At 42.8% G+C, this 19199-nt stretch overlaps 1 pseudogene; it reads right to left on the bottom strand.

The window, feature by feature from the left end:
- Window positions 1-440: 440 nt before the first annotated feature.
- On the bottom strand, window positions 441-3135 carry LOC138407305 (uncharacterized; annotated as a pseudogene).
- Window positions 3136-19199: the final 16064 nt, after the last annotated feature.

Raw genomic sequence — 19199 nt, 5'->3', positions numbered from 1 at the left:
TTATAATTTAGTTTAGGCTTAGGATTTATTAATAGACTTGAGTCAAATATGGCTCCAACTCCACCACCTCGACCAGTGCTTCGAGGAATATGAGTATTACAGTGACTGGGAGGAGTGGATTCATTTAAGCTAACATACTGTAGTCATCCTCCTGCAGCCAGGTTTCATTAAACAAAATAAATCAATATCATAATCAGATATTTATTCATTGACTAAAACAGCTTTGGAGGACAAGGATCTGATATTCAAGAGTCCACATTTAATTATCTTATTTTGGACTGCTGGAGATGTTGATTTAATTTTTATGAAGCTATGATGAACTCCTCTTCTGTTTATTTTATCTTTAAATAATGTAGGTGGACGGGGAACAGACACCGTCTCTATACTAAAGGATTGGGTGGGCAGCTGCTCTAATGGAGTCGCAGAGGAGCGTGTAAGACTGCAGCTCTGCTTCCTGGTCTCAACTCTGGGTTGTCACGGTTTTGGTCGACTAATAAACTTGGCCATATTTCTAGATATGAGAGCTGCTCCATCCAAAGTGGGATGGATGCCGTCTCTCCTAATCAGACCAGATTTTCCCCAGAAAGGTGTCCAGTTATCTATAAAGCCCACGTTGTTTGCTGGACACCACCTCGACAGCCAGCGGTGAAATGACGACATGCGGCTATATATGTCATCAGTGGTCACATTGGGCAGGGGTCCAGAGAAAACTACGGAGTCCGACATCGTTTTTGCATATGCACACACCGATGAAACATTAATTTTAGTGACCTCCGACTGGCGTAACCGGGTGTCATTACCGCCGATGTGAATAACAATCTTACTATATCTACGTTTATCTTTAGCCAGCAGTTTCAAATTAGACTCGATGTCGCCCGCTCTGGCCCCCGGAATGCATTTAACTATGGCCCCCGGTGTCGCTAACTTCACATTTCATAAAATGGAGCTGCCTATAACCAGAGTTGGCCTCTCAGCGGGTGTGTCACTGAGCGGGGAAAATCTGTTAGAAACGTGGTTGGTGGTGTACCGTGGGCTTCAGTTTGGGGCTATGCCTCTTTCGAACAGTCACCCAGCCTCCCGGCTGCTCGGCGGTTGCCGGGGGACGGCTAGCTGAAGCTACCTTCGGTGGTACTGCACCGGCTACAGGTGACTTGTTAACTATATGTTGTGCACTGCTCCACGTGGCGTCAAAATAATGTTAATATTACTGACTTTGCCTCACACGGAGCACCAAAAATGTTGGTATTAATGTTGTTATTATGTACTTTCCCTCGCGCAGGGTACAATTATGTACTTTCCTTCACGCGGGGCACCATTAAATGGTGTGCTTTTGGGCATTTAATAAATGTGGCTATCAGTGAAATATTAAATATTAATAATTAAACTAATAAAAGATAAATCGGGGCACCACCCTTCAAAGGAAGGGAAAAGATAGCCAATTTATTGAATAAGTCTCATGAAATTACTGACGTCAAATTTGGAACTCTGATTAATAATTAAATAACTAACTATAACCAAAATTACCACATCAATAACTAGTAAAGTTGAAGGATATGGAGTTCTTGACAGTGTAGAGGTTGGCAAAATTCACACTTATGCAACATTAACTAAGACGTGTTTTGAAGAAAAACATTTATTATGAGAATTATAAAAGTATAAACACAAAAACTAACAAAAGGTGTACTTACTATATACAGTTGTGTATGCGAGTATGCATGTATGTGTGTGGGTGTGTGTGTGTGTGAGTGAGTGACTGAGATTCAAAATGGCGGCTGGCCACTATGAAGACAAAAGGCCCTTTGGAGTGGTGAGACCATGTGGCTGAGATCACATGTAGGTGTTAAGTTTGTGGAGATGAGTGTATGAGGTGTTGGTGCCAGGTTAAAGAAAGTAGTTAGATGCATGCAAAGAAGTGATCAGCATAACAGAACTAACATTAACTTTCAAATAACATATTACCAAATATCACAGCAACACAAGTCAAACTTATAAACATCACATGGAATAGAAATAGGATTAAACAGTCCTTTGCTTAGCCTAGCGTAATAATAAAGCCCAGTTGTGTTACCCGTCCATGAAAAAGAGGGAAAGGTCCTTTTTGGATGTGCTGTTCGAAGTCCAGTGAAGTGGTCTTGTTGATTTGTGGATCCTGTTGTGCATCTGCTGGTCAGACTTTCTGTCGTGCCCAGTTGTGCTGAAGTTCTTAGGCAGGCTCTCGCGTCGCTGCCTTTGGAAGGATTTAGCAGTCTGCTCCAGGCAGGCCTGCTGGAAGTTGAGGAGCTTGTGGAGGGAGGAAGTCTCCCTGGCTGGGAGAGCAGGGCCAGACCCTACTCCTCCAGGAGAGGTCGGCAGGGGAAGAGGCCGAAGAGAGAAGGGCGACGAGAGAAGAGGAAAAGAGGACTAGCAGAGGGGAAACTCGGCTTATATTGGACTGGTGACCTCATGGGTCATGGGGCACACAGTGACCAATAATGGTTGAGAGTTGTCTCCAGGAGCAGTTTTACCACCTATGTGTGAAGATGAAGCACCATGGGAGACTGAGTTCTGGAAGCTGTCCTTTGTCTCCAGAACAAAGGAGACATGTGGTCAGGCTTTTGACTACACATGTAGGCCCAACTATGGTTCACAGATACCAGGTCCCAACATATAGCAGCTACTGACTGTTCGCTGGTGCGGTACTGTGCCTCTAAATCACTGAGCCTCGCCTCCAAGGCAACAAATAAACTACATTTATTACAAGTACCATTATCGCTAAATGAGGACGAGGAGTAGCTAAACATGTGGCACAGTGGGCAGGAGAGAGCAGGGGAGGAGAGAGCAGAGAGAAGCCATTGCTATAGCTAGGCTAGCTAGTGTAACTAACACACTAGTAAAACGATCAGATTTAAAGTGTTGCTAGAGTTAAGAGACCTGTTAGTGCACAAACAGAACAAGTCTAAGGATAGTCTAAAAATATGCAGATAATCACTGATTTGAGAAATATGCGAAAATCTGTTTAGGTGAGCAGCAGAGAGCACCGTGGCTGTGACACCGACAACCGGAAGTGGCAGAATACGCTTACCGTAAAGCAGCGAGTAGACGGCCCGTCTGAGAACGCAGCCGCGCCACGAAAACCCACAGGAGCAGCCTGTGCATGCACTATTTCAGTGCGTCCTGTGCATGCACTATTTCAGTGCGTCCTGTGCAGGCAGTTACTCTGAAGGGAAACGACATCAATTAACTCAAAAGTTTAGCGGATCACCAGCCAACATACACCATCAAACTTTGGAGTTAAGTGACATCATTTCCCTTCAGGGTAACCGAGATGCACTGAAGTCATAGATCTATGCTCTAGCGCAGCCCTCGAACAACCTGCGATTATTCAAAAAATCTCCTATCTGTGAAATAAAAACACCATGAGAATCCCAAGACTTGCCGGACATACATATATTATTTTTATTGGTTACAGTTAAGAAATGTGACCGTGGGAGCGAGTTAGAAAAGTTTGATGGTTGGGCTCCTTCCCAAAATTTCTTCTCAAAATTAACATTAGACCCAATGGAGAGGTTGTAACAATTGGAACTATGGTTGGTAACCTTTGTTTAGTCTCACACGGACATGTTTGAGAGTGACACCACCCGAGTGACGGGACTGAGATAATAATAAAGTTTGTAACCCGAGAGAGTGTGTCCTTAGGAGAAGATAACAAACATGGTTTCAGCGGGAGGGGACTCAGCCTACATATGTGCAAGTGTTCTCCAATCAGAAGAGAGTTAGCTGATGCTAGTTTTAGCCACTAGCGTGAGACTGCCATGTGATTCCATGGAGGGACTGAAGCCGCCACAAAAGTTGTGTTTAGATGCCAGCAACCTTTCAAAAACATGGAAGAATTGGAGGGACAAGTTTGCCCTTTATGTGGATCTGGCAATGGTGGAAGTTGATAATAAACAGAAGGTAAAACTGTTCAGCTATCTTGTCAGCGAGAGTGGCAGGGAACTTTTGGAGACACTGCTAAGGATGCATGGAAAATAGAGGACATCATCACAAAGTTTGATGATCACTGCAACCTGAGTGTGAATGAGATTGTCAAACGCTATCGTTTCTTCACAAGAAACCAGGGCGCCAGTGAAAATATAGACAGTTATGACGTTTGACAGGGGAGGCAGAGACGGTAGTTCAAAGGTACAAAAATATGTTTCTTTATTAATTACAATTACTAGTTTAAAATCTTAACAGGACCCCTTTTACCTGAGGAGGTAAAAGGGGTCCAACCAGGGCTGAGGCCTACTGTGTCGGGGGGGCCAAAGTAAAGGGAATCCAGGGACACCAAACGTGACACAAATAAGAGAAAAGTGAAACACGGCAAACTAACAGGCGTAGGCACGATATAAAAGGGGGACACCACCACCGGGACACCCATCCACCACCGTAGGCGTCAGCACCTGGACAGACAAATCATAGAGAAAACAGGTCAGGGATGAAACAAATATAAATCAAGTTGCACTTAATTACCAAAGAAAAGAAATCAATTAATCAATTAAATTCTTCAATACAAAACCTATAATAACGAAACAAATTGAGCAAAATTCTAAATAATCAAATGAAATACAACCCACAATAACCAAAATAAACAAGACTAAGAAAATAATCCCCTTTAAGGGCTGCCACAACACTAATTACTACAAAAGAAAATAACTACGACCAAAAAGAACTATTAAAACAAAAAAACGTACATAAACCTGCACTGCTCTCTCACACACACACCCACACGTGCCCATTAAAATGTGGCTGAATACAAGTGCGCCAAACAGCGCTGCACACAGTCTCAGCCGGGCGACGATGCTCTTAGCGTGCTGCATCAACAGTCCCGGCAAAGCAGTTCAAGTCCAGGCAAAGCAGCAGTGCTTCCGCGGCGATCAGCTTGCACTGCGCCGTTACTCCTTTTACAACACAATAATAGTAATATAAACAAACAAACGTGAGCAACTTATGAGTGGCTAGAGGAGGAAGATAGCGTCACCACGTTACCTACCGGTCAGCCTGTCCCCGACCACACAGTGTGGAGCGGAGGTCACGCCGAAGCAGCGCACCTCCCAGCAATGAGCAGCGAGCCGGCTAACAGGGAGCCGCCGACAGCAACGGCCTACGACGCGGTGAGCAGCGTGCAGTCAGCAGCAACACACAAGTGAACCTCTATGGAGCAAAACAAAATTTAACACTGACTGACAACAACGGAGAAATACTGCAGCTACGGCTAAAAGCCCACCAGCTACCACACGGGAGCGGAGGCGACGGACGCAGGGAAGTGACGTCACCCACCCTGCCTTCGGCAAGCAAGAGGGAGACAGGTGCTCTCTGCCTGCCTTTATACATTCTTCCCCCCGGCGATTTGCTGGGACAGTAATCGCTACAAGGCACTCAGAGTACCTCCTGCTATACTGGCAAGAACATGCAACTTTGGGACTTTGAGAGACTCGCTCATTCATGATAGGATTGTGTGTGGTGGTAACAACGCGAGCATGAGAGAAAGACTGCTTTGGGAGAAAAACTTGACGCTTGACACATGTTTGCAACTGTGCAGAGCCGCGGAGCTCTCTAAAGAGAACATTAATACCATCGCCGGGCCGATGGTCGAAGAGGTGTATGCTGTTCAAGGAGCACAGTACCAGAGGAAAGGTAACAATTCAGTGGAGTGTAAATTCTGCAGAGGAACACATGAAAGAAATAAACAGAAATGTCCAGCGTTTGGAAAGAAGTGTGCAAAGTGTGGCAGAGAGAACCACTTTGCAGCCACATGTAAAGCGAAACCAGACCAAAGGTGGAAGAAAAATGTGAGTGCAATAGCAACAGAATATCTGAGTGATGGATATGAAGATATAACATATCACTGTCACAGACACTGAGATAGTGGATGCAGTGGAGACAGACTCAGACACACCTGTAGAATGCAGCACAGACTGGATCACTGCTATGGTGGTAGTACAGAAACAGAATGGCAAGCCAAGAGTTTGTATTGATCCCAAACCCCTGAACAAAGCACCAGAGCTCAGTCACTTCCCACTTCCAACCATCAAGGACATCCTACCAGACTTATCAAAGGCTAAAGTCTTCACCGTGTGTGATGTCAAGAGTTGATTCTGGCATGTACAGCTGGAGGAGGAGTCCAGCTATTTGACAACATTTGCCACTCCATTCGGCTGGTACAGATGGCTGAGGATGCTGATGGGGATAAGTCCGGCCCCTGAAATATTCCAGAGAAAGCTGACACAAGCGTTGGACAATGTACCTGGGCTGTACATTATCACAGATGACATCCTGATCACAGGAAAAGGGGAGACACAAGAGGAAGCAGAATGGGATCACGATGACAAAGTGAAACAGTTTCTCGACAGATGCAGGGAAAAGAACATAAAACTGAATGCAGAAAAATTCAGACTGAGACAAAAGGAGACCACATACATTGGACACCGCTTGACAGCAGATGGACTCAAAGTGGATCCTGAAAAAGTGCGTGCCATTGAGTAGATGCCAGCACCGACAGATGTAAAGCAGTGCAGAGGCTTATAGGTATGGTTAATTAACTCATCAAGTTTTTCCCTCACCTCTCAGACCAATGCAAGATATTGAGAGACCTGACACACAAAGACAGCGAGTGGAAATGGTCAACGGAGCATGAGGAGGCATTCCTCAAACTGAAAGATGCAATAGCGAATGCTCCAGTACTGAAATATTATGTAGCACTCCCCTCAGTAGTCATAATGATGAGGGCAGGGCTTTTGGGTTCTTCTAATATATTTATGAATTATTCTTAAACCTGATTAACTCAGTTTTAATGTTTGTTTTGAATCTCTCTTTTTTAAAGTACACACATGAACTGTTTTTAACTTACCTATGAATTCACCATTAACTTATATTTTTAATAAAGATTTTAAACCCCTCAGGTCTCTATGTGTCTCTCAGAATTAAATGAATTTCTCTTTTAAGGTAAGTAATAAAATACACAACATCAGGTTTTAGAAAATTAGTTCTCAATTATTTAGTCAATAATGAAATGATCAGTGCAATGTGACAATAAAATACAAATATGAATGTTTCTCTTTTAAACCTTCAAAATAAATTACCTCCTTTCAAAGGCAAACACTGTAAAGGAACTTCCCTCCCTCACAGGAAAATACTACTGTAACTGAAAAATCCTTCTTCTCAAGGTAAATACAGTAAATAAAATATTCTTTGTTCTGTTTTAGAAAAACAATGTACCACAGATACAGGGGTAGACAATCGATGCAGGCCTGGGTGTAGCTTGGGTTCGTTGAAGCCTCAAACACAATGGCTGCTTCACCTCTACCGGGCAACAGAAAAGAAAATAGGCACCTTATTGACCAGTGTTGTAGCCCCTCACACGGGCTGATGGCAGGAGAAGAGGTGAGTTGAGGAGAAGATCCGTCACTGCCGATGTTGCGGTGCTCGCTCGTCGTCTGCAGCTCCACGCTCCTTTCCCACCGTCTCTGCCTCACAGGTAGCTTGTTGCTAACTTAGCAAAATCCCGCCGATCTGATAGCTACTGCGTTAGCTGCTAGCTCCACGTCGTCCTCTCGTAACGAGTTAAGTAGTTCACTCAAACAAACATAATAGTCACCATAAAGTCCTCTGGAGAGTCCGGGTTGAACGCCTCCACGACCTGGTTTCTTATACTTGCTCCACAGTCTCTTTTTGTTACACTTTTTCTCCACTATTTTTCTGTGTCCTCTACCTCTGCCCTCTCCCTCTCCTCTACCCCGAAAAAAAACACACACCTGAGATGTCACATTCTGGCCACTCTCTATTAACCCCATAAATGCCAGTTCATACAGTTTTACACAGATACATCAGCTTTCAAATAAAACAATAAACAAAACATATAATATATATTTCTAAACTGCTTTTAACATTTGTATAACATTTTAATGAATTTCAACCTTTTTAATCACAATATTTATATGCTTGGATGAAATTCAATTGCTTACAATTATAACCTGGAGGAGGAGCTGACAGTACAGCGTGACGCTTCAGACACAGGTTTGGGCGCAGCACTCATGCAGATGGGGAAGCCAGTTGCTTTCACAAGCAGGGCACTGACACAAACTGAGGGGTGCTATGCGCAAATTGAAAAAGAGTTTCTAGCAATGGTTTTCAGCATGGAAAAATTCCACCAATACACATATGACCATAAAGTCAGTGTCCAAAGCGATAACAAGCCATTAGAAACCATAGTACGAAAGCAGTGCACCCAAAAGGCTGCAGGGCAGGTCACTTATGTGCATGGAAGAGACATGCTGCTAGCCGACACTCTCAGCAGAGCCTACCTTCCTGAGAGTACACCTGTGGAAGCTGAAGTAGAGACCGTCAACATGGTGCAACACTTACCGATCTCATCAGACAGACTCCATGACATAAGGTCTGCCACAGAAAAAGACAATACATTGCAGCTTCTCATTGAAACAATGAGCCAGAGATGGCCCAAGGACAAGTCACAGGTACCGAGTGAAATCAGGCCTTACTTCGCATTACAAGGAGAATTAAGCCACCAAGATGGCATAATATTCAGGGGTGAGTGTGCCATCATTCCTGATACACTGAGATCAGACATCACTAGCCGCTTACACTCATCACATCTGGGTGTTGAAGGATGCCTACGTAGAGCTAGAGAGTGTGTCTACTGGCTGGGCATGAATGATCAGATCAAAAAGTATATAGCCAAGTGTGATATCTGCAGATCAATGGACAATAAACAACAAAAGGAAACACTAATGTCAAATGAAGCCAAGCAGGCCATGGGCAAAGGTGGGCACAGACCTGTTTGTGTTTGACAGTAAGGACTTATCACTGTAGATTATTATTTTTCAAACTTTTGGGAAATAGACTACCTGGCAGATACCAAATATACCACAGCGATAAAGAAACTGAAAGCTCACTTTGCCCGCCAAGGTATTCCGGATACAGTGATCTCAGACAACGCCCCACAATACGCATCCCAGGACTTAAAAAATTCAGCAAACAGTTGGGGTTTCAGCATGTGACCTCATCACCCGGCTACCCACAGAGCAATGGCAAAGCCGAGTCAGCTGTCAAGACAGCAAAAAGACTGCTTATCAAAGCCAAAGCAGCTTGACAAGATCCTTATCTTGCGCTTCTGGACCACCGCAACACACCGTCACAGTCCAGCACAGCGACTACTCAGTCGCCGTACCAAAACACTGTTGCCAACGAAAGCAACCCTGCTAAGGCCAAATGTTGTTCAGGTCAGCCAGAAGCTGAAGAACAAGCAGCAATGTCAGAGGAAATATTACAACAGATCAGCTAGAGACTTGGACATGCTTGCCACGGGTGACTGTGTGAGGATACAACCACTCCCACCCCACACTGTCTGGAGATTAGGCAGGGTGCTGAAGCCAGTGGATGGGAGGTCCTATGAGGTTCAGTTTGACTCTGGAAACATCATTAGGAGAAATCGCAGACACATCAGGTGTGCACCTGGTGTGACCTTCAGTGACCCTCTCGACATGGAGATCAGCACCCTTAGTCAGCCACAGGCTGTGGGACATGAACTTTCAGAGACTGTCCCTGTTCCTCACAGTGTCATAGAAGGACATACGCCCAGAGACACTGGTAACAGAGACACCCCTGTCACAACCAGGGCTGGTCGCACAGTGGTGCAGCCACAGAGGTATAAGGACTGTGTGGAATTGAATTGATATGCTGATGTTTACATGCACTTTGCACACTGGGAAAGTAAACAAGCACAAAAGTTATGGTTTACATATGTTGATATTGATGTGATCATATGCACATTTCAAGTTCTTAGCTAATGGTTGAGTAATATCAAACTGTGATACTAGTTGATATGTACTGTGTTTTCAGTTTTGTTAGGTGATATTTTTAATCAGTTGCTGAGAGAAGATTTGGATTGATGATCATACAGAACTGTTTATGGTGTTGTAATAAGCACTGTTACTATTAGAGTTTGTTTGTTGGTTAAAGTCAGATTTTGTGATAAGAGCTCTAACTCAAAAGAGAAAGGATGTAACAATAGGAATTATTGTTGGGAACCTTTGTTTAGTTCCGGTTCTCACACGGACATGTTTGAGAGTGACACCACCCGAGTGACGGGGCCGAGATGTTGTTTATACTCGACACGCAGAAGATAATAAAGTTTGTAACCAAAAGTGGGTGAAACACCGAGAGATTGTGTCCTTCTTAGGAGAAGATAACAAACTTTAACAGAGGTGTCTCTCGAAAAAAAAGTAGTGTAAATGTCTGTGAAGCTAACAAGTTCTTCTATGATTTAAAAATCATGTATGACAACCTTTGTAGTTTTGAGAGCAGTTTCAGACATCAAAAAGAGCTGACAATCAGTCTTTGTTTGTCACTCTCGCTCTTAAAGGGCAGGAGACATTGACTCCCATTTATTTCGTTTTCTTGCGATTTGCATACGAACCGGACGAATGTCTCAGAAAACCACAACACACCGATCAAGATAAAGGCTTGTGTTTTGATGTATTTTTTTGTGCATGTGCTTCAAAATTTGCGGGAGGAGTAGCGGGATGAAAATTTACGGAAGCAGAAGTATAACTAGAAAATTCCTTTTTTGGGAAATTTTGAATGTGCCTAATGCTTGCTGCCAGCTCAAGAGAGATACTCTTTCAGTTTAAAGGCACAATGTGTAGAATTTAGTGACATCTAGTGGTGAAGTGGCATGTTGCAGCTGAATACCCCTCACCTCACCCTCATCTTCCAAAAATGAAAGAGAACCTGTGGTAGCCTTCAGTAGTCATAAAAACATAAAATCAATGTAAATATAAAGTATTTAAATAAAAAGAGCCCCTTCTTGAGTAAAGAAAAACAACAATTCATACAATTTAGATGAAACTCACTAGGGGAAACATCACTAGGATTATTTTATATTCAATTTCTCCAAATAGATCCCTTTCACCTAATCTTACAAACTGAACCTTTAGGAGAGAGAGAGAGACCCAAAGAGTGTGAGAGAGAGAGACAGACAGAGAGACTGTTTCAGTTTGAAAGAGAGAAAAACTGTGCCAGTTTCCTTCAGGCTTCCTGGTAAGGTCATATTACCATCCAGGGGATTTTATTTTGAAAATCCAGACTACCTCAGGCTTCCAGGTAATGTTTTATTACCATCCAGGACGTTTATTTTGAAAATCCAGCCTCCTCCGAGCTTTCTGGTAAGGTCTTATCAGCATATGGGGGTTTTATTTTGAAAATCCAGCCTCTTTCAGACTTCCTGGCAAGTTCCATTCACCATTTGGGGTGTTTTATTTTGAAAATCCCGCCTCATTTAGGCTTCCTGGTGGGGTCATGTAACTATCTGTAGGGGTTAATTTTGGAAATCCAGCCTAATTTCGGGTTTCCTGGTAACATTCTGTTACTATGGGGGAGTTTACTTTGAAAATCCAGCCTCTATTAGAGAGAGAGGACTCAGTATGTTTCTATGTAGCAGCAGTAAAAAGCAAAATAATAGTTCTGCACAGAGTTGGTCTTGAACCTGTGAGTTACTGGTCTTACGTCTCTACTAGTTGAGCCACACTCAATGTATAAAATCAAATGACAACTCAAGATTCAACATGTTTATTGTCATGTACACAGCAGATAAACACAGTTTACAGCTTGTAATGAAATTCTTATTTTGTTTTTCAATCTCCAGGCATACAAATATTGTAAAACAAATAGTATTAAAAGAAATAAAAGATTAGAAAAAAAAGAAATATATAAAAATTAGTGCTGGGCAACGATTACATTTTTTTTATCGTGATTGATCAAATGAATTTCTGTGATAAACTGTGATTAATTGCACACATTTTTTATATATAATTTAATCAATTTAATAATTGTTTTTTGGGGGGGCTTTTTATGACTTTAATGGACAGGACAATTGAAGAAAGACAGGAAGCAGGGGGCAGAGAGAGGGGGAATGACATGCAGTAAAGGGCCTTCCAATGCGGGATTTGAACTGGGGCCCACTGCAGCGAGGACTGTAGCCCCTATACATGGGGCGCCGGCACAACCCACTACTAGTATACGCCAAACTTTTATTAAAAGCACTTCTATTTAAATAAATGTCCTATAACATTTGCTTTGCAAACAATAAACAGTCACAATCATAACAAATCAACATGAACCTTATGAGCAACAGCAGTTGGCAGTTATAAATCAGTTTTCTTTTTTTTCTTAAAAGGTAACACACTTTCAGTGATGCAGGATGAGTACTTACACCATGACAAAATCAAAGAATAGGTACATTCATCCAGTCCTCTAACTTAACATTCTTACTCTGCACCAAAACAGTTGTTAAGGCACACGAGATCGTTTACATTTTCAGATGACAAAGAGACTCTCTTCTTCTATACAATATGACCTCAGTGAGGAAATAATCTTTCACAGGGTACGGATGTTGCCGGTGTGGCCTAGTATTTCTGTGCATTAGAGGCCAGTCTGTTGTGTGAGTATGCCTGTTTAGACCACAACTCTAATGGACAATCCATTTCTCCATTTTGTTTACCTGACTGGCTCTTCTTTGTTTTGGGTCACGTGAGCAACCTGCAGTGGCGGTTTGAGGCACGGGCGAACCGAGCAGCCGCCCGGGGTGGCATATTTTCATGTCACATGGGGGGCGGCACGAGCACTTAGAAAAAAAAAATCTGTGCCGCAAAACAGTTTTCTAATATCTATCATGTCACAGTGTGTGGGAAATTGGCAAATTGGCGCCCCCTGCAGCTGCTGCAGGCGCCACTGCTTGCTGAGAAGATGCCGCACGGTGCACAGGAGCTGTGTGAGAAGGGTAGGGGTGGGCAGGGGACAGTTCACCTCTGGGTCTCCCAAATAGAAACAGACAAGGGGGGGGGGGGGGGGGGTCGTATAGTGAAATACACTGGTTTTATTGCACAGGTCAGGTTTTAGTTTGTGATTTCTGTTCTTAGTGCAATAGTGTAATAGTTAGGTTTTCAAATTTGTGTGATGAAGGCTTTGTGCTATTTAGAATATTTATTCTATATTTTATTTGTATATTGTTAATTCCTAATATTTTACATTATTGTTGTTCTCTGCTCTTGTTAAATTTTTTTATTTAAGTTCTGATAACTTCTACTGTTTTGTGCAGAATTGCCTCACGTATAAAGTTATAATAAAAAACTAGCTAACTTTTTTGGGGGGGGGGGTCTTGCCTGGGGAGTAACTAAATGTACAACCGCCACCGGCAACGTGTGTCTTAGCCCCACCCCAAGCGTTCTCATTGGTTGCGAGGCATGATGATGCCTTCAAGCCAATACTGATCAACTTTCCACCCCCTCCTATGACCCATGATTTGTCTGTGGTGTCGCCAGAGGCAGTGAACAAAGGATTAAATAAAAAATAAAATAATGATAATCATAATGAGGGAGTTTTTCCTCTCCACAGTCGCCTGTGCTTGCTCATTGTGGGAACTGTTGGGTTTCTCTATGTTAATATTGTTTTAAGGTCTTGACCTTTAAATGTAAAGTGCCTTGAGATAATGTAAATTATGAATTGGCGCTATATAAATAAAATTGAATTGAATTAAATAGCTTTAATGTGCAAAAATATAATTTTCGGCATTAATAAATCAATAAGTTAACGCGGGGGGTGGGGGCAGAGTTCAAAGTTTTATTTAACAGGCTGATGGCCTGTTGGAAAAAGCTGTTTGCCAGGCGTGTCGTCCTTGCTTTGACACTCCTGTAGTGCCTTCCTGAAGGCAGGAGTGTGAACAGGCTGTAATGGGGGTGAGTATTGTCTTTTGTAATGTTTTGGGCCTTCCTGATGGCCCTTGTGGTGTAAATGTCCTGAAGTGGTGGGAGGGCTGCCACGGTGATGTGCTGTGCTGTTTTATTTCAGCCATTGTAGAGCCTTCCTGTTGCTGAGGAGAGTTGGTGTACAAAGAGGAGAGGACCCAGGACAGAAGCTTGAGGTACCCCAGTAGTGAGAGGACAAGGTTCTGATACGGATCCTCTCCAAGTTACTCGGTAAGTGTGATCATTGAGGTAGGATGAGAGCAGGGAGAGAGCAGAGCCTGATATACCCAGATCCTGAAGGGAGGAAATAAGGATCTGGTGGTTAACTGTGTCATCTGCAGCAGAAAGGTCTAGAAGGTTGAAGACAGAGGAGAGAGAGGCTGCTCTAGCAGTGTGAAGTTGCTCAGAGACAGCAAGGAGGGTAGTCTCAGTTGAGTGGACTGCCTTGAAACCAGTCTGGTGAGGATCAAGAAGATTGTTATGGTGAAGATAGGAAGAGAGTTGATTAAAGATAGCACGCTCAAATGCTTTGGAGAGAAAAGAAAGAAGATAGAGACAGGTCTGTAGTTGTTTACTTCAGATAGGTTGAGTGTGAGTTTCTTCAGGAGAGGGTTTACTCCTGCCTCCTTAAGAGAGTTAGGGAAACAGCCAGTTAACAGGGAAGTGTTAATAAGATGGGTGAGAAAAGGAAGAGGGTCGGGAGCAATAGATTGGAGAATATAAGAGGGGAGGGAGTCAAGGGGGCAGGTGGTTGGACGGGCGAAGGTTACCAAGGTAAGAGCCTGATTGGGAGACAGGGGGGTGAAAGAGGAAAGAGAAGGGGAAGAAGATGAAGTTGATGATATGTAGTTACAGAGGGCGATTTTGAAAAAACGAGGAGCGTATGTCATCTATCTTTTTTGTGAAGTAGTTGACAAAGTGGCTGGGTAGAAGGGGGATAGGAGGGGGGGACTGGGGGGGGGTCGAGGAGGTGGGAAAAGATTGGAAAAGACTTAATCCTTTTACCTAACTGGATTCCTCCCTTTGCTCCCTTTCCCTTACTCCCTCTGTAGTGTGATGGAAATTTGACCTGGTGCGGCTTCTGACATAAAGAGATCTGAGAACAAGTTTTTTAGTGTACTTTATTCCTTGTAAGGAAGGTAAGACAATCATACAGCTTGCGAAGATCATTCTGTAGAGGGAATTACAAAGAAACATTTGCAGGCGTGCTCTTTTATGCAGATTTTGTGAAGAGGTCAAATGTGTGTTTGTGTGAAGAGATGAGGTGTGTGTGTGTGTGTGTGTGTGTGTGTGTGTGTGTGTGTGTGTGTGTGTGTGTGTGTGTGTGTGTGTGTGAATAGAGTGAGAGGTAAAAAAAAGACCTCTTCAAGGTCTTTGTGGAGGAGCACAGTGAATTCCAGATTTATGGCTATGACATCTGTAAAACAGACATCACAGAAGCTAGAGAGGAAGTGGCGTTCCACCAGTCAATATGACTTTCACCTAGCCTGGAAGGATAGCCTGATGAATTATAAGAAAGCACTTAGAAATGCTAGAACCTCTTATTATTCATTATTAATAGAAGAAAATAAGAACAACCCCAGGTTCGTCTTCAGCACTGTAGCCAGGCTGACAGACAGTCACACCTCTATTGAATTTCCCTACGGGGATTAATAAAGTATTTCTGATTCTGATTACTGACCCGTCTATCCTTCTAACCCTAAGAAGCAATGATTTCAAGAACTTCTCTAAAAATAAAATTATAACCATCAGGGATAAAATCCACCACCTCCTGCCAATGAATAACACAGATACATTGTCTGGTCCTGAAACCATACAACCACCTGTAGCACCAGATTTATGTTTGAACCAATTTTCTTCTATTGATCTTCCTGAACTGACCTTATTAGTTTCATCATCTAAACCAACAACTTGTCAATTAGACTCTGTCCCAACTACACTTTTTACGGAAGTTTTCCTCCTGATTGACAGTTCCATATTAAATCGGATTAATACGTCTTTGTTAACCGGCAACGTACCACAAGCTTTTAAAGTAGCTGTTATTAAACCTCTGCTTAAAAAGCCTACGCTTGACCCAGAGGTTTTAGCTCGTTGCAGACTATGGGTCTGGGAACGAGCAGGAGAGATCATATTACTCCTTTCTTAGCTTCTCTACATTGGCTCCCTGTAAAATTCCGAATACAATTCAATATCCTGCTCCTCACATTTAAAGCCATTAACAACCGAGCCCTTCATATATCAAAGAGCTGAAAACACCGTACTATCCAAATAGATCACTTCGTTCCCAAAACACAGGCTCTCTTGTGGTTCCAAGAGTCTGTAAGAGTAGAACAGGAGGTAGAGCATTCAGCTACCAGGCTCCTCTCTTGTGGAACCAGCTCCCACTCTGGGTTCGGGAGGCAGACACCATCTTGGCATTTAAAGTTAAACTTAAAACTTTCCTTTTTGATAATGCCTATAGTTAGTTCTGGATCAGGTGAGTCCTGCACCATCCCTTAGTTATGCTGCTATAGGTCTAGACTGCTGGGGGAACTCCCATCATCCACTAAGCACTTCTACACTTCTCCCTGTCTCTCTTCAGGTTCTCCTTCAGGACCATCTCTAGCCTCTGCACATGCTGTTCAATGGATGTTAAGAAGATTATTACATCATCCAAGTACAAAAGCAAGGACTGGAAACTCAGATCACCAAATATCCTTTCCATCAACCATTGAAATGTGCTTGGAGCATTGCAAAATCCATCCGGCTGAATTCAAACAGGCCAAAAGGTGTACAAAGGGCTGTACACTTGTCTGCCTCAACAGGTACCTGAGTGTACCCTGTAGCTAGCTATACTGTGGAAAACCATTTGGCTCCTGAGAGGGCATCCAAAAATTCCTCTATCCTGGGTAACGGATAGGCATCGTTCTATGTTTTAACATTCAATTGTCTATAGTCAATGCACATTTAATGACCCATCCTTTTTTTGGATAAGAACAAGATGGGCAGCAGGGGTACAGCTTTCCCAGATTTGTGCCTCTAGTAGTTGTTTAATGTGGGTTTTCACAATCTGAAACTGAGAAGGAGGGATACGCTGATAGTGCTGTTTAGTGGGGACATCGTCTAACAGTGGGTTATGATGTTCAATAAGTACAGCCTAGATCAGTTTCACCTTTTGAGAATACATTTCCATATTTCATTAACAATTTCTTTGCAGCAGCTTGGTCTGGGAGTGTCAATTTGTACAGGTCTACAGATTCCAAAACTAAGCCAGGTGCTTCCCCAGCTTCAGCCGGGGAATGTGGCACTGTTACTTAGCCCTGGGAATTGACTTCCTCACTGAACACTACTGTTGTTGTAGTAGTTTCAACTACATCAACAGTGTACTGTAGGCTTCATTTTTGGCTGAACATAAGTGGACATAAGTTGTCGACAGTAGCGGGCAATATGACCTGGTTTGTTACAACAGTGTGATTGTGGCAGTGGCATTTCCTTTCGTCTGCCCTGTTATCCACAGACTATAAGGACATATACTTTGTTTGAAAGTAACACTTATCTCTGCAATAATGCCATACTTTTATGTTTCCTGTCATTTTATTAGGGACGGACGAACCTGAGGGACACAGCTGTGCTGACCATGTTCTGTCTCTTATGGCAAAAAAGAAAAGACAACACTTTTTATCTAAGGTTTATCAAATCAGAAAGTAAAAGATGAACATTGTTGTGATAGTGTTAATTTTACCAACCATAATGGACATAGAAATTGACTCAATATTATTATCATGTTGACCAGCCTGAAGCTGCCGATATCCACCATGTTGCTGCTGCCACAGTGGATTCTGAGGACATCAGGTGTTGCAGTGCTTCATGAAATGAAAAAAGTCATGTTAAAGGATGTTTTTATGCTGAAATCATTGTCACATCTGTAGATATTAAGGAACATAGGAGAAACACGATAATTTACAGATACTGCAGAAAACAATAATTACAATAATTTTGACACATGTAATATCAGCTGTGTTAAGCAGCCAAGACGGGTACTTACAGTTTATTCTGTGTTCAGCAGGTGGAAGCACCACAGATTTCAGCCAAACTGATGTACTAAAAGAAATAAACATTGTACAAATATATAAAATGTCTTTCTACCACATCTGTAATATTCAAGGGTGATAATCTCTCACAGTGCTGTTGATAACAGTCCACATCAAGTCCTTCAACTGCTCTCAGTGTTAAAACAGATACATATTGTGGGATACTCGGCCCACTCCGGGGAAGGACGGGAGGAGAGAATGTCGTTTCCAGTTGCCTCCCCTGGCAACCACTCACACACATATATATATATATATATATATATATATATCGCTAGATATCTTGTCGGGGTCTTCCAACCCACGCACACGTCTGCAGCTCCTTCGGTCCCAGGACGCCAGCCTACTACAAGAGACAGAACCAGGTTACAAGCATGCTTTTATTGATTGCCCTGATCACCTGATTCTGCACAGCTGTCGGATCACCGGCTGAGCCACTCCTCCCTGTTGTCCAGCAGTTGGCGCCGTAACCATACCCCACCGCCACACATATATAATAAATATGAGCACTGTTACAACAGTGGTGTGTGGAGATTATAATCACATCTGCACTGAGTCTAATTCACTGTGAATTCTATAACAGGCTAAAAAAAGGAGAGGGGTCTGGCTGCAGACCTCTCGCGTCAGGCCTCTTCCTGTGCAGGCTCTCGTCTCAGGCCTACCTCCAGCGTGAGGCCCGGAAATGAAAAAAAATTCCTCGGATCCAGAAAAAAACAGAAGGCGGAGACTCCGACGTCGCTCACGTGCTAGTTGTGACAGTAAGTGAGACTTTTAAAAATGAAGGTGCATGAGTTATGTTTGCACGTAACTACCTAATTAAGTTTGTTAGTGAGGGAGTTTATTTGTAATGCGTTAAATAATTAATTTGAGACATAGCTAAATGTTGAACAAAATACGAGTTTTATAGGCTAAATTGCATTCAGCATCTATGCTAGCTTTCAGATCTGCAAGTCCGCTTCTCCGCGGTTTTGCTGACCCCCCTCCTGCTATATCTAACCGTTAATAAATCAATTGGTAGCTCTGTTGATAGGTGTTACGATATTTACTTTTGTGTAGTGTTACCTGCAATAAACAAGGTATTGGCCTACTTATTACGAGGCGCGTTTGTGCCGTGGTGTTAGTGATATGACATTTTTTGCAAAGTACAAGTATGTAACATCACAATCAGTCTGAAGCTGTTTAACTTGCTTCAACTGAAATAAAATATTGAATATAATATCACTATTTTGTGTTATGTAGATGCTATACTCCATTTTTCCAACAAGTGAGGGCTATAAAGTGGAGCGCTGCACAGTTTGTTGCACGCTCTTCCATTGCCCCCTTTGCCCAAAATATAAACCCAGCCAAAGAGGAA

This window comes from Paralichthys olivaceus, chromosome 3, assembly GCF_024713975.1.
Source record: "Paralichthys olivaceus isolate ysfri-2021 chromosome 3, ASM2471397v2, whole genome shotgun sequence".
NCBI classification, from domain to species: Eukaryota; Metazoa; Chordata; class Actinopteri; order Pleuronectiformes; family Paralichthyidae; genus Paralichthys; species Paralichthys olivaceus.
Note: the sequence above shows the minus strand (reverse complement) of the source record. Positions and strands in the feature narration are given on the sequence as shown.